Genomic DNA, 13,128 nt, shown 5'->3' with positions numbered 1-13,128 from the left:
TCTGTTTCAATGCCATCATCATCTCCTCCTGCATTGCTGTGGCCACTGCTTCTACTGACGTCGACTCAATTCGTTTCATCCCTCTACCAGGTTGCACACCAAAAGAACCCGGCTTTTCGAATTTCCGAATCATTTTCTCCAGACCCACGGCAGTCATCGGACCGACGCCTTTTTTCAAACCCTTCAGTGTCCAGAACTTCTGCACAGCGGCGTGTGCACAGTCACCATTCTTGTAATACAGCTTTACAAGCAGAGCGCGACCCTGCATTGAGACAGTCATGGCGAACGCTGCAGACGCGAAAGGAGGAAAAGCCGTGTACCCGACATGTTTATACCTCCGACCATAGATACTAGTAGACTGGCCTTGCTATACAGAAGCTATAGGGCTGGCGTGGCTCCAACATAAACCACGTGACTGTTGGCAAAACGTGGCGGGATTTCAAATCAGCGGTCTACCATCATATGTTTGTATCATATTTTACCCACATTCCTCAGTTGACTGCCAAACGCTTCCAACAAAAATTACTTTTTTATTTGCGAAAAATTATGTCAGAACTACATTTGACCTGGATTTGTTGACAGTACCATTTATAAAATCTAACAAATACATCGAAAGCCCCTCTGGTGGGCAGCGGGACGAAATTACTATAAACTATCAATTAAAGTAAAATGTCGTTAAAATTCTTTTAAACAGTAAGAGTGGGCTCGTGTCAAAACTTTAAATATTGAATTCGCCGCGTTTTGAGCTCTGGTCACTTATAAAAGAAAATGGGATATGGGAATTATGTCAACTATAGGAGTCAAAATTGTCGACTTTAGGAGCAGGTCCATTTTAGAGTATTAATTTTTAGTTGCACTTCAAAGGTTCAGTTCCTACTATTTTTACAAAAGTTTAAACTATCAGTTTAAAAAAACGACATTTTAGATGAAAGGTGGGACTTTGAAGTTTCAGAAAATAATTTTGGAGCCTACATTTATTTAATAGTATTAGAAGGTAGAAAAAAATTTTCTTCATGTGTCGACTATACCTTATTATAATCTCACTTGCATAAAAAAAAATGTGCGTATGTGCAGATGGCTTAAAGTTTTTCCGTTTCAGGGCCTGTATCCAAATCTGCCTTCGGTTTTTATCCCTAGGGAACCTATGAGTAGGAACGAGAAACAGTTATACTTACTTCTGTAACCGAATTATCACAGACACTTTCCAAAATGTAATATGAGTCTGACTTAACAGACATCACTTTCAACGCTTTAATTTACCTGATACTCTATTTCAAGTGTAAAAAACATATAAAAGTCACTTCAACAGATTTCAATAAACGCATCTGCACTATCATAGAAACACACGTGAAATGTAATGCCATTTCCCCCGACAAAACGCTGAGTACAGCCATAAGCGCAACGCGAAACAACCATGTTTTGCCAACATTCACGTGACTTTAGCCCAGAGATGTTGGAGCCACGAAAATGACGTCAGGGCCAGTCTATTATATTTATGGTCGAAGGTTTATACCAGCTTCAGTGGGTCGTGCGCATGACAGGTGTTTCCATTTTCGTATTGCGACACATACAGCGCCATCTATCGATCAACTTGCACACTATTTTTTTCTTCTGCCATACGTTTTCCCCCTTCTCCGATAATATTCCGTTGCAATTTGACGTCATTCTGACCAGTGGTGTTATTTCTACAGCGCTCTGAAAGTTTAACTTTATATACACTCCTGGAAATGGAAAAAAGAACACATTGACACCGGTGTGTCAGACCCACCATACTTGCTCCGGACACTGCGAGAGGGCTGTACAAGCAATGATCACACGCAAGGCACAGCGGACACACCAGGAACCGCGGTGTTGGCCGTCGAATGGCGCTAGCTGCGCAGCATTTGTGCACCGCCGCCGTCAGTGTCAGCCAGTTTGCCGTGGCATACGGAGCTCCATCGCAGTCTTTAACACTGGTAGCATGCCGCGACAGCGTGGACGTGTACCGTATGTGCAGTTGACGGACTTTGAGCGAGGGCGTATATTGGGCATGCGGGAGGCCGGGTGGACGTACCGCCGAATTGCTCAACACGTGGGGCGTGAGGTCTCCACAGTACATCGATGTTGTCGCCAGTGGTCGGCGGAAGGTGCACGTGCCCGTCGACCTGGGACCGGACCGCAGCGACGCACGGATGCACGCCAAGACCGTAGGATCCTACGCAGTGCCGTAGGGGACCGCACCGCCACTTCCCAGCAAATTAGGGACACTGTTGCTCCTGGGGTATCGGCGAGGACCATTCGCAACCGTCTCCATGAAGCTGGGCTACGGTCCCGCACACCGTTAGGCCGCCTTCCGCTCACGCCCCAACATCGTGCAGCCCGCCTCCAGTGGTGTCGCGACAGGCGTGAATGGAGGGACGAATGGAGACGTGTCGTCTTCAGCGATGAGAGTCGCTTCTGCCTTGGTGCCAATGATGGTCGTATGCGTATTTGGCGCCGTGCAGGTGAGCGCCACAATCAGGACTGCATACGACCGAGGCACACAGGGCCAACACCCGGCATCATGGTGTGGGGAGCGATCTCCTACACTGGCCGTACACCACTGGTGATCGTCGAGGGGACACTGAATAGTGCACGGTACATCCAAACCGTCATCGAACCCATCTTTCTACCATTCCTAGACCGGCAAGGGAACTTGCTGTTCCAACAGGACAATGCACGTCCGCATGTATCCCGTGCCACCCAACGTGCTCTAGAAGGTGTAAGTCAACTACCCTGGCCAGCAAGATCTCCGGATCTGTCCCCCATTGAGCATGTTTGGGACTGGATGAAGCGTCGTCTCACGCGGTCTGCACGAACGCTGGTCCAACTGAGGCGCCAGGTGGAAATGGCATGGCAAGCCGTTCCACAGGACTACATCCAGCATCTCTACGATCGTCTCCATGGGAGAATAGCAGCCTGCATTGCTGCGAAAGGTGGATATACACTGTACTAGTGCCGACATTGTGCATGCTCTGTTGCCTGTGTCTATGTGCCTGTGGTTCTGTCAGTGTGATCATGTGATGTATCTGACCCCAGGAATGTGTCAATAAAGTTTCCCCTTCCTGGGACAATGAATTCACGGTGTTCTTATTTCAATTTCCAGGAGTGTATAATCACCCTGTATTTCAAAGGTGTGTTCTTGTTGCAGCACCTCGTGCGGGCCACAGCGGGTGTTGTGCATGTCTGATGCCGCATGTTCGGAGCAGCATGCTAAGTCACGATGAATGTAGGTAGCAGGAATGCTGTGTCTCAAGACTTGGAGCGACGATCCAAGATGCTACTCCAGGCGTGTGTAAAAATTAGTGCCCAGCGGAAAATAATAAACACTAAAATGATGATTTGGTCCTGTCTGACTACCCCCTGAACAGATCTTAGGATCTGTTAATGCTCTTTTTTACATATCTAAACATAAATGAATGATGAAAGCAACTAATACTACTAAATGATAAAAATTGTTGTTCAATATATATTTATTATAGATTAAAATCAACCCTTTAAGTAAATTGTCCATATTTCCTAACTAAAATTTTTAATCAGTTGCGCAACTGTGCTCCTTATTATGACTGCGCGGTCTAATATCACTAACGCGAAATGACTGACATTATCTACGTACCAAACACTAGAAGACACTACTTTCAAACATGATCTACGGTGGTGTGGCACCTCAGTGGAAATAAACTAACGCGATCACAGCTGTTTAGCTTTTGTAGCCCTAATAAGCCGAAGCAATTTGCGATATCACCGTATGTACTGCGTCCGGTGCGTCGAAGCGATGGTTCTCGTTCTCGAAACTTCCTGGCAGATTAAAACTGTGTGCCGGACCGAGATTCGAACTTGGGATCTCTACCAACTGAGCTACCCAAGCACGACTCACGCCCCGTCTTCACAGTTTTACTACTGCCAGTACCTCGCCTCCTACCTTCCAAACTTTACAGAAGCTCTCCTGTGAACCTTGTAGAACTAACACTTCTGAAAGAAAGGATATTGCGGAGACATGACTTAGCCATTCTGGAAACACCCCCCGGGTTGTGGCTAAGCCATGTCTCCGCAATATCCTTTTTTTCAGGAGTGCTAGTTCTGCAAGGTTCGCAGGAGAGCTTCTGTAAAGTTTGGAAGGTAGGAGACGAGGTACTGGCAGTAGTAAAGCTGTGAAGACGGGGCGTGAGTCGTGCTCGGGTAGCTCAGTTGGTAGAGCACTTGCCCGCGATAGGCAAAGGTCTCGAGTTCGAGTCTCGGTCCGGCACACAGTTTTAATCTGCATGGAAATTTCATATGAGCGCACACTCCGCTGCAGAGTGAAAATCTCATTCTGGAAACATCCCCCAGGCTGTGGCTAAGCCAAGTCTCCACAATATCCTTTCTTTCAGGAGTGCTAGTTCTGCAAGGTTCGCAGGAGAGCTTCTGTAAAGTTTGGAAGGTAGGAGACGAGATACTGGCAGAAGTAAAGCTGTGAGGACGGGGCGTGACTCGTGCTTGGGTAGCTCAGTTGGTAGAGCACTTGCCCGCGAAAGGCGAAGGTCCCGAGTTCGAGTCTCGGTCCGGCACACAGTTTTAATCTGCCAGGAAGTTTCATATCAGCGCACTCTCCACTGCAGAGTGAAAATTCTCATTATGTTATGTTCTTTCAAACACTGGGGAAGAACTCCAGTCACAAAATAAACTCTTTCAAACACTAGGACGGCAGAAGGCGGTCCTCTGACTAATATACTCTAATACTGCCTTCTCCGTTTTCTACAGACGAGAAACAGGAACTCCCAGCCATAAGGACGGAGTTCAGATAACGTGTCAACGTAAGTATAGGCAGGAGAAGTGCTCTCAATTACTCAATGCTGCGTACTCAACGACGACTTCCAACCTGGAGGTGAAGTCCAGAATCGTATAGGGTCGCAACAGTACAGTGCCTAACTGTTCTAACTATAAATTCTCCTGAGAGCAAAGACAGCAAGTCCGTCTCTACCAACAAATCTGATACCGAGCGACCGTCACACACCGGCGCTCACAACGGAAGACCTCGTCTCCCCAGCAAGGCTCAGCTCCCCACCATCGTAATTCGGAAAACGAATCATATTCCCGAAACCACGAAATATTCTCCCTCTCTACAGATTCTTCCGAACGCCGACCAACCATATTTCAGTCTTTTGTCATCCAACGCGGAAAGTTTGCAAGGAAAAACCTGTACTCGTACAATGGTACGCTTCTGAGTAAAAATCCTTGGAAATAACCCAGCCTGCGTCGTTTCCGAGGTGTCGCTTCTTCGTTCCTTTCAGCTGCGTCCAAGATCTGTAGAGTTCCCGGTTATCCCTCCAATCCTGCTACAATAGCGACCGGCCGTCACCCTACTGGGCTCCAGAACTCAGGTGCCACGACGTCTGTCTAGCTACTTCCTGTGTTTAAGCAGGAGCAACACCTGTGCGGGCCTTACACCCAGAGCTTGAGTTCTGCCTGCTGTTTCATCTCCACTGGCGTTCCAACCTCTACTAGTATAGGCAATCATTCATTACGCCTTCTGTTAATAAAGACACTCCGTCACCTTTCATGCAATAAGCGTTAACAATTACTTACAAGGCGTACGTGACAATGTCAGTCTCCTTTAAATATTCATATATATGAATATTAAGAGTGCAACGGGAATTCCACTGCTAAATGCAGAGGAGACAGCAGATAGGTGGAAAAAATACATTGAAAGCCTCTATGAGGGTGAATATTTGTCTGATGTGATAGAAGAAGAAAGAGGAGTCGATTTAGAAGAGATAGGGGATCCAGTATTAGAATCGGAATTTAAAATACCTTTGGAGGACTTACGGTTAAATAAGGCAGAAGGGATAGATAACACTCCATCAGAATTTCTAAAATCATTGGGGGAAGTGGCAACAAAACGACTATTCACCTTGGTGTGTAGAATATATGAGTCTGGCGATATACCATCTGACTTTCGGAAAAGCATCATCCACACAATTCCGAAGACGGCAAGAGCTGACAAGTGCGAGAATTATCGCACAATCAGCTTAACAGCTCATGCATCGAAGCTGCTTACAAGAATAATATACAGAAGAATGGAAAAGAAAATTGAGAATGCGCTAGGTGACGATCAGTTTGGCTTTAGGAAAAGTAAAGGGACGAGAGAGGCAATTCTGACGTTACGGCTAATAATGGAAGCAAGGCTAAAGAAAAATCAAGACACTTTCATAGGATTTGTCGACCTGGAAAAAGCGTTCGACAATATAAAATGGTGCAAGGTGTTCGAGATTCTGAAAAAAGTAGGGGTAAGCTATAGGGAAAGACGGGTCATATACAATATGTACAACAACCAAGAGGGAATAATAAGAGTGGACGATCAAGAACGAAGTGCTCGTATTAAGAAGGGTGTAAGACAAGGCTGTAGCCTTTCGCCCCTACTCTTCAATTTGTACATCGAGGAAGCAATGATGGAAACAAAAGAAAGGTTCAGGAGTGGAATTAAAATACAAGGTGAAAGGATATCAATGATACGATTCGCTGATGACATTGCTATCCTGAGTGTAAGTGAAGAAGAATTAAATGATCTGCTGAACGGAATGAACAGTCTAATGAGTACACAGTACGGTTTGAGAGTAAATCGGAGAAAGACGAAGGTAATGAGAAGTAGTAGAAATGAGAACAGCGAGAAACTTAACATCAGGATTGATGGTCACGAAGTCAACGAAGTTAAGGAATTCTGCTAGCTAGGCAGTAAAATAACCAATGAGGGACGGAGCAAGGAGGACATCAAAAGCAGACTCGCTGTGGCAAAAAAGGCATTTCTGGCCAAGAGAAGTCTACTAGTATCAAATTCCGGCCTTAATTTGAGGAAGAAATTTCTGAGGATGTACGTCTGGAGTACAGCATTGTATGGTAGTGAAACATGGACTGTGGGAAAACCGGAACAGAAGAGAATCGAAGCATTTGAGATGTGGTGCTATAGACGAATGTTGAAAATTAGGTGGACTGATAAGGTAAGGATTGAGGAGGTTCTCCGCAGAATCGGAGAGGAAAGGAATATGTGGAAAACACTGATAAGGGGAAGGGACAGGATGATAGGACATCTGCTAAGACATGAGGGAATGACTTCCATGGTACTAGAGGGAGCTGTAAAGGGCAAAAACTGTAGAGGAAGACAGAGATTGGGATACGTCAAGCAAATAACTGAGGACGTAGGTTGCAAATGCTACTCTGTGATGAAGAGGTTAGCACAGGAAAGGAATTCGTGGCGGGCCGCATCAAACCAATCAGTAGACTGATGACTAAAAAAAAATATATGTATATATATGATGTACAACCTATCAAATAATACCTAATTGTGGTTGTTGTTCACGGCAAAGTATGTGGATGAGTGCTTGTAAGGTGCGAAATTATAGCCACCTTACAACGTGTTTCCTGAGCTTAACTATAAAGCTGTAGTGATCCTGACCGAGCGTCTGTGGTGGTGGTGCTTCGACAAATTGTTCAGGTGTTTCACCGCACACTGGTCCCGCAGATGAAACGTCTAAGTCGGGTTTGCACGCCGTCCGGCGACCCGGTAAAACCGTTGCAACGCACTACTCCAGTGTGATCCGTGGCACATGATAGCCGCCTCGAATGTGTGATACCAGCACTCGACTGAACCATTACTGGTCAGATGGTAACTGGTAGTCTGGTGGTGCACTGTGATGCAGAACTTGGCTAATTGAGAAAATAGTTCCGAATCGAACTTGCTGCCGCGGCCTGTTATCACATGTAGTGGGAGAGCCAAAGCGAGAAATCCAGCTTGAGGCAAACATGGAAGCTGTTATTTCTGCGCTTCAGTCTGGAACCGCGCGACCGCTACGGTCGCAGGTTCGAATCCTGCCTCGGGCGTGGATGTGTGTGATGTCCTTAGGTTAGTTAGGTTTAAGTAGTTCTAAGTTCTACGGGACTGATGAGCACAGATGTTAAGTCCCATAGTGCTCAGAGCCATTTGAACCATTTGTTAGTTCTGCTGTTATGTTGTCTATCGGAATTGCCCGGGCCGGCGAGTCAGCCGATCAATCATTGTTACAATGTATCTCCGTCTATTGGAAAGAGGTCTGCCCCGATAGCTCAGTGGTGTCCGCAGCTCGTGGCCTCGGGGTCGCGTTCTCGCTTCCCAAGCACAGGGTCCCGGGTTCGATTCCCGGCGGGGTCAGGGATTTTCACCTGCCTCGAGATGACTGGGTGTTTGTGTTGTCCTCATCATTTCATCATCATTCATGAAAGCGACGAGATTGCGCTGAGCAAACGTTGGGAATTTGTATGGGCGCTGATAACCGCCCAGTTGAGCGCCCCACAAACCAATCATCATCATCATCATCTATTCTTGCCTAAACTGTTAATCATTCATGCTTCACGTCCATAAAAGGCTACCTACAGAAAAGACTTCCTAACATTTAAATCTATAATCAACATTACCAAATATTTAGCGTTGCCACCTACCACGCAGGGGGCCCGGGTTCGATTCCCGGCAGGGGACTGGCTGTTGTGTGTCCATCATCATTTTCATCTAGCTGGCACGGTAGCTCAGCGTGTTCGGCCAGAGGTTTAGCTGCCCTCTCTAATAAAAAAAACTGAGTTAATCGATCAACGACGAACTGCAACGGTTGTCTTACGACGTCCACCCCAAGCAGATACAATGAACGAAAACGAACAAAATGGGATTTGAAAAAAAAAAAAAATGAAAAAGTGGTCAACGTGACGGAGTGCCGTCCTACGGGTCTGGGTTAGAGTCACGGCTGGGTCGGAGATTTTCTCCGCTCAGGGGCTGGGTATTGTGTTGTGTTCATCATCATTTCATTCCCATCCGGTGCGACGGTCGCCCAATATGACGTCGAATGTAATAAGAGCTGCACCAAGGCAGTCGGACCTGCCCCGCAAGGAGCCTCCCGGCCAATGAAGCCAAACGCTCATTTCCATTTTATTGGAAAGGGGCACTGGGCTCACGATGTCCATGTAGGGGATCTCAAGTTGATTCCGTATTTCTAGATTTCCGGAAAGCTTTTGACACCGTTCCTCACAAGCGACTTCTAATCAAGCTGCGGGCCTATGAGGAATCGTCTCAGTTGTGAGACTGGATTCGTGATTTCCTGTCAGGAAGGTCGCAGTTCGTAGTAATAGACGGCAAATCATCGAGTAAAACTGAAGTGATATCAGGTGTTCCCCAGGGAAGCGTCCTGGGACCTCTGCTGTTCCTGATCTATACAAATGACCTGGGTGACAATCTGAGCAGTTCTCTTGGGTTGTTCGCAGATGATGCTGTAATTTACCGTCTAGTAAGGTCATCCGAAGACCAGCATCAGTTACAAAGCGATTTAGAAAAGATTGCTGTATGGTGTGGCAGGTGGCAGTTGAAGCTAAATAACGAAAAGTGTGGGGTGATCCACATGAGTTCCAAAAGAAATCCGTTGGAATTCGATTACTCGATAAATAGTACAATTCTCAAGGCTGTCAATTCAACTAAGTACCTGGGTGTAAAAATTACGAACAACTTCAGTTGGAAAGACCACATAGACAATATTGTGGGGAAGGAGAACCAAAGGTTGCGTTTCATTGGCAGGACACTTAGAAGATGCAACAAGTCCACTAAAGAGACAGCTTACACTACACTCGTTCGTCCTCTGTTAGAATATGGCTGTGCGGTGTGGAATCCTTACCAGGTGGGATTGACGGAGGACATCGAAAGGGTGCAAAAAAGGGCAGCTCGTTTTGTATTATGACGTAATAGGGGAGAGAGTGTGACAGATATGATACGCGAGTTGGGATTGAAGTCATTAAAGCAAAGACGTTTTTCGTTGCGGCGAGATCTATTTACGAAATTTCAGTCACCAACTTTCTCTTCCGAATGCGGAAATATTTTGTTGAGCCCAACCTAAATAGATAGGAATGATCATCAAAATAAAATAAGAGAAATCAGAGCTCGAACAGAAAGGTTTAGGTGTTCACTTTTTCCGCGCGGTGTTCGGGAGTGGAATGGTAGAGAGATAGTATGATTGCGGTTCGATGAACCCTCTGCCAAGCACTTAAATGTGAATTGCAGAGTAATCATGTAGATGTAGATACAGGTGTGTGTGAATCTCACGTAGGTCACTGGCAAGTTTCCAACTGGCGCGTGAACAGTACGATGGATCTTGCTTTGTTGATATTTTATGCTAGTACGTGCTCATTCTCGGCAGTCGTTTTGCACTCTGGACTGCACAAATCGGTGCGAGACGAAGCGAACTGTTCCACTGACACCGGGATGATTTAAATTGCGTATTTTGTCGAAAGCTGGTTTACGAAACCTTGCCGACAAGAATGGTCTCGGTTTTCCGGTCGAGAGATCGCAATAAAGCTTGACGTCGGAACCTGGTTCATCTACTAACTTCAGCTCTATTGTTACCGCTGGATCGTCGAGTCAGCCGAAAAGTTCTCGATCTGTTTTTTGTGCCTCGGCAAGTTCTGTGAAATATAATACGCTCGAGTTGTTCGGAATGATTTAAATTGCGTAATTTGTCGAAAGCTGGTTTACGAAACCTTGCCGACAAGAATGGTCTCGGTTTTCTGGTCGAGAGATCGCAATAAAGCTTGACGTCGGAACCTGGTACATCTACTAACTTTATTATTACCGCTGGATCGTCGAGTCAGTCGAAAAGTTCTCGATCTGTTTTTTGTTCGTCGGCAAGTTCTGTGAAATATAATACACTCGAGTTGTTCGGAATGGCAGAGACACGGTACAGGTAACCCGCTGCGGTGTTGTCGATTCCGGATACGTGCCTGATGTCAGTACTAAAACTAAACTCCTCCCGACAGGCAATGAAGGCCCAACAGTACCGACCGGCCGCCGTGTCATCCTCAGCCCATAGGCGTCACAGGATGCGGATATGGAGGGGTATATGGTCTGCACAGTGCTCTCCTGGCCGTATCTCAGTTTCCGAGACCGGAGCCGCTATTTCTCAATCAAGTAGCTCCTCAGTTTGCCTCACAAGGGCTGAATGCGCCCCGCTTGCCAACAGCGCTCGGCAGGCGGACGGTCACCCATCCAAGTGTTAGCCCAACCCGACTAGCGCTTAAATTCGGTGATCTGACGGGAACCAGTGTTACCACTGTGGCAATGAACTGTTGTTATTGTGTCTGAACGCATACGTCTACGGCTTATGATCAGTGAAGATAGTGATTTCTCTCGCTTCCAGTTGATGTTGAAAATATTTTACTGACTCTTACGTAGCTAACACTTGGTTCAAGAATCATAAAAGAATGTTGTATACATGGAAGAAGCCTGGAGATACTGACAAGTTTCAGATAGATTATATAATGGTAAGAGAGAGATTTTGGAACCAGGTTTTAAATTGTAAGACATTTTACAGGGGTAGATGTGGACTCTGACCACAATCTATTAGTTATGAACTGTAGATTAAAACTAAAGAAACTGCAAAAAGGTTGGAATTTAAGGAGATAGGACCTGGATAAACTGACAGAACCAGAGGTTCTAGAGAATTTCAGGGAGAGCGTTAGGGAACGATTGACAAGAATGGGGGAAAGAAATACGGTAGAAGAGGAATGGGTAGCTTTGAGATATGAAATAGTGAAGGCAGCAGAGGATCTAGTAGGTAAAAAGACGAGGGCTAATAGAAATCCTTGGGTAACAGAAGAGATATTGAATTTAATTGATGAGGGGAGAAAATACAAAAATACAGTAAATGAAGCAGGCAAAAAGGAATATAAACGTCTCAAAAATGAGATCGTCAGGAAGTGCAAAATCGCTAAGCTGGGATGGCTAGAGGACAAATGTAAGGATGTAGAGGCTTATCTCACTGGGGGTAAGATAGATACTGCCTACAGGAAAATTAAAGAGACCTTTGGAGAAAAGAGAGCCACTTGTATGAATATCAAGAGCTCAGATGGAAACCCAGTTCTAAGGAAAGAAGGGAAAGCAGAAAGGTGGAAGGAGTATGTAGAGGGTCTATACAAGGACGATGTACTTGAGGACAATATTATAGAATTGGAAGAGGATTAGATGAAGATGAAATGGGAGATATGATACTGCGTGAAGAGTTTAACAGAGCACTGAAAGACGTAAGTAGCAACAAGGCCCCAGAAGTAGACAGCATTCCTTTAGAGCTACTGATAGCCTTGGGAGAGCCAGTCCTGACAAAACTCTACCATCTGGTTAGTAAGACGTATGAGACAGGCGAAATGACCTCAGACTTCAAGAAGATAATAATTCCAATCCCAAAGTAAGCAGGGGATGACAGATGTGAAAATTACCGAACAATCAGTTTAATAAGCCACGGCTGCAAAATACTAACACGAGTTCTTTACAGACGAATGGAAAAACTGGTAGAAGCCGACATCGGGGAAGATCAGTTTGGATTCCGTGGACTGAAGACCACAACAACATACATCGCGAGGTGTTCAAGATCGTATGCACTCCACAGACATAGAGATGCCGACAGCTTGTGTGAGTAAAGTGCCAAAGGCCGCCCCACGCGCCTTTCTGTAGTTGTTGCAGCACGACTGCGATCGCTGTCTGGCCCGCACCCATTACTAATGCAAGCGCTGGATCTGTTATGTCGAATCGGCGAAGTTTCCTCGATTTGCAGACCGACCAGTGCTGCAGTGAGTGGTTCTGGTACTTCAGCGGAGTTTGGCAGATGTCGATGGTAGAAACTGAGCATACCAAGAAACTGACGTAGCTCATGAGCTGTTCGCGGGCGTCTAATCTCCAGTATGACTTCAACTTTTTCTGGTCGGGGAAGTGAGCCTTTAGACGAGATTCAGTGTCCTAAAAAAATCAATCTGCGACTGCCCAAACACACATTTGGTTGTATTTAACACTACCTCGTATTTGTTGTGCCGCTCTAAAACTCGTAACAGATGATCTTCATGTCGTTCTGCAGTTGATGAAGAAATTGAAAAGTCATCTAGATATGCTAAACAGCAAGACAGTCCAGTACGTGTGGAGTGCACATGTGGGAATTCCCTCCCTAAGCCCGACAAGACGCCTCCTAAGACGCGACAAGGTAGCAGTAGGCAAAATGCAACAGGGAATGACAGTATTAATGTGGTAATACTAAACTGCAGGAGCGTCTATAGAAAGGTCCCAGAACTGCTCTCATTAATAAA

This window comes from Schistocerca serialis, chromosome 12 (assembly GCF_023864345.2).
Source record: "Schistocerca serialis cubense isolate TAMUIC-IGC-003099 chromosome 12, iqSchSeri2.2, whole genome shotgun sequence".
Taxonomy (NCBI): domain Eukaryota; kingdom Metazoa; phylum Arthropoda; class Insecta; order Orthoptera; family Acrididae; genus Schistocerca; species Schistocerca serialis.
Note: the sequence above shows the minus strand (reverse complement) of the source record.